Raw genomic sequence first — 2846 nt, forward strand, 5'->3', positions numbered from 1 at the left:
TGCTGTGTCTGCTAGCGTTTGAGTCATGCGCAACAGACATCTCGTGTGCGTTGACAATTAGCGCCAGTGCGCGTCACTTTAATAAATGACAAGCCATGTAAAAAAAAGGATGTATCCTCTGGTGCCGAAAAGAGAAAGAAGAAAAGGACAGCGAAGGAGAAAAATGAGCAAGATAAGCGGCAGCACAAATTTTGCTCACGTCACTTCAGGTAGCACTCATGATCTTATATAAGCTATCACCAGAGCCAGGCCCGTCGCGACAAGGCAAGCAAACCAAGCAATTGCTTGGGGCCCCGAGCTGGCCGGGGGCCCCGAGCTGGCCTGGGGCCCAAAGACAACAACTGGTTAAGAATAAAATGCAACGACAAACTGAGCGCCCCTTTGACAGTCAATGCAGTAAAGTGCAATGACACTTTTATTGGGATCCCCCTCAAGGGGCCCCTTTCGTGATCTCTGCTGCCGGCAAAAACAAAACCTCCGTCGGCAGTCATGAAGCGGAATTATGCTTCAGGATCCCAAAAAAGAAAGAAGAGAAAGGAAGAGGAGGATAAGAATAAACAAGATAGTGGTAAGTGAGAAATTACACTGGATAAAATAGCTCTTCTTGTCTTGGTGTCATTTTGCAGCAGGTAGGCTTGCAAAAATATGTTAGCTAACGTTACCTGTAACCTGCCTGACGGCAAATGCTGCTTGTAACGAACAGTTAGTGCAACTTCGGACGGAATATGGTTACATACTACTGTAATATGTTTTTTAACGGGATAAGGAAGATGCAGATCTGTTCCAGAATCACTGTTTATCGTATTTAATGACATGACATTGCTATAGCTTTGTAATAGGTTTTGATGAAAGTGGCATAACGTTAGCATGCTATACTAACTATTCCACCGTGATGATCTATTTACCAAATGGGGGGGTTAGGAAAACCACACAATAAATTCCGTGCATCAAACATTAGCTTGGGATGTTTTTAAGCATTAGTAACCCTTAACAAAGTGTTATAAATATCTGGTCGTCTATCTATGTAATGTTTATTGATATTTTAAAAGGGTTTCTTAAAGGTTTTCAAATAATGTTTAATCATTACCCGATACCTAATATATTATATGATAGATATAATGTGTGTTACAATAAACTGTTAATTTACAGCACTACTAATAATTAGTAAACATATAATTATAATTTCATTGTTTGTTAACTGTTTGCTAACAGTTAAATGACAGTAAACTAAAGATTAATTAACTATCAATTTACCATCTATTAATGATTGTTATTATTAAGTGTTACCATCTTTTCTTTCTCCCTCAAGGTGCTTTGCTTAAATTTCTCAGCCCTCAGGCTCTTCCTAAGGAGACCTCCACTGATGAAGGTAGAGTGAATTTCTCTCACTGAGCTGAGCTGTTAATAGTGACCTCTTTCAATATGCTAACAGTGAAATGGTAAAACGTACTTCACAGGTAATTTCAGATTTTTTTTTTCAATTATTTTCCCAGCTACACCATCAACTTCATCCTCAACATCAGATGCATCACTTCTCAGTGCTGATGTTTCCTCTATAGCACAAGGTACCACCACAAGCTCTAGAATTACAGCTGATATCCTGCACAGCCCAGAGTTTAAACTGATAAGTGTGTGCTGTCATATTGTTAGAAAAACAACAGTGCAAATCACTATTGAATTCCCACCAAACTGTGTAAATACCAGTCACTTTAGCCCATGGATATTTCAGAATGTTTATGCAACAGCAGTTTATGCACTGTAAACCTTTTTTATTTATATAAAGTGTGGTTGAACTTAAACTTTATGGCTATGCTGTGGTTCCTGTAGGCTTTGCGTGTGTGCGGGCGGGGCGGGGGGTTGGGGGGACCTCCATGTCCATTTTGCTTGGGGCCCCCAAATTCCTTCAAACGGCCCTGACCAGAGCCAACGTAAACGCCCCTCCCCCATCAAAAGTGAAATGTCTCGCATTATTAATATACATTTATCTAGGTGTAGTTCAAGTATTGATTATATATATCAGTTTAAGTTTGAGAAAACAGCCGAAGGGGAACTTAACCTTCTAAGTGAAAGCGATGCCAGCTAGCATTGCTGTGTGTGTTGAAGTGAACGTTAGAAAACATTTGCATTCGCACATTTGCAAATTATTTATTTCATGTTTTGTGACAGTTTGTAGTCAGAAGTTTCAGAGTAAAGTATTTTATTTAAGTATCGATTTTGGATTATTTATTTTGTATTAATACATAACCTCACTGTATTAATTTATAATGTAACATTATAGCATGACATTTGTGTCAATAATCTTCAAGCAAATGGTGACTCCGCGTGGTGGGAGGGGGCCCCCAAATCAAATTCAAGAGGCTCGGGCTGGCACTGTGTTTTCATTAGTCTGCACAGGATCCTAAAGCTTCTGCTTGTGTTTTCCTAAAGCTTCTGCGTGACACATGCATGACTTTCTTTTTTTTGACAAAACAAAGATGTTTTGAAGTTGATAACCAAACAACAGCGGTACACATTCACTTCTATTGTATGGACACAAAACCAATTCAAGTCAGTGGGTACCGCCATAGTTTGGTTGGCAACATTCTTCAAAATATTTTTGTGTGTTCTGAAGAAAGATTGCCATACAGGTTTGATATAACACAGTGGTTAGTAAATCATGACAGAATCCTTTTTTTGGGGTGAATAATGTATTGCCTATTCAGTAATACATTTTATCAGAACATGCATTGCCTGATATTCAAATCAAGAATCTTGCAATTGCAAGCACAACCCTCAACCAGTTGCGGTACACAAACATTATGAGGGGCCGTTTAGGCCTTAATTATTGAAATGACTCTTGCAAACAC

General features: G+C 39.0%; 1 long non-coding RNA gene across 1 annotated transcript; it reads left to right on the forward strand.

Moving 5' to 3' along the window:
- The first annotated feature begins 364 nt into the window (after nt 1-364).
- LOC306905977 lies at nt 365-1752 on the forward strand. The gene is made up of 3 exons (XR_013787790.1): nt 365-568; nt 1310-1369; nt 1494-1752. It is a non-coding gene; the product is annotated as an uncharacterized lncRNA (long non-coding RNA).
- The last annotated feature ends 1094 nt before the right edge of the window (nt 1753-2846 follow it).

This window comes from Barbatula barbatula (assembly GCF_947034865.1).
Source record: "Barbatula barbatula genome assembly, chromosome: 16".
Lineage (NCBI taxonomy): Eukaryota > Metazoa > Chordata > Actinopteri > Cypriniformes > Nemacheilidae > Barbatula > Barbatula barbatula.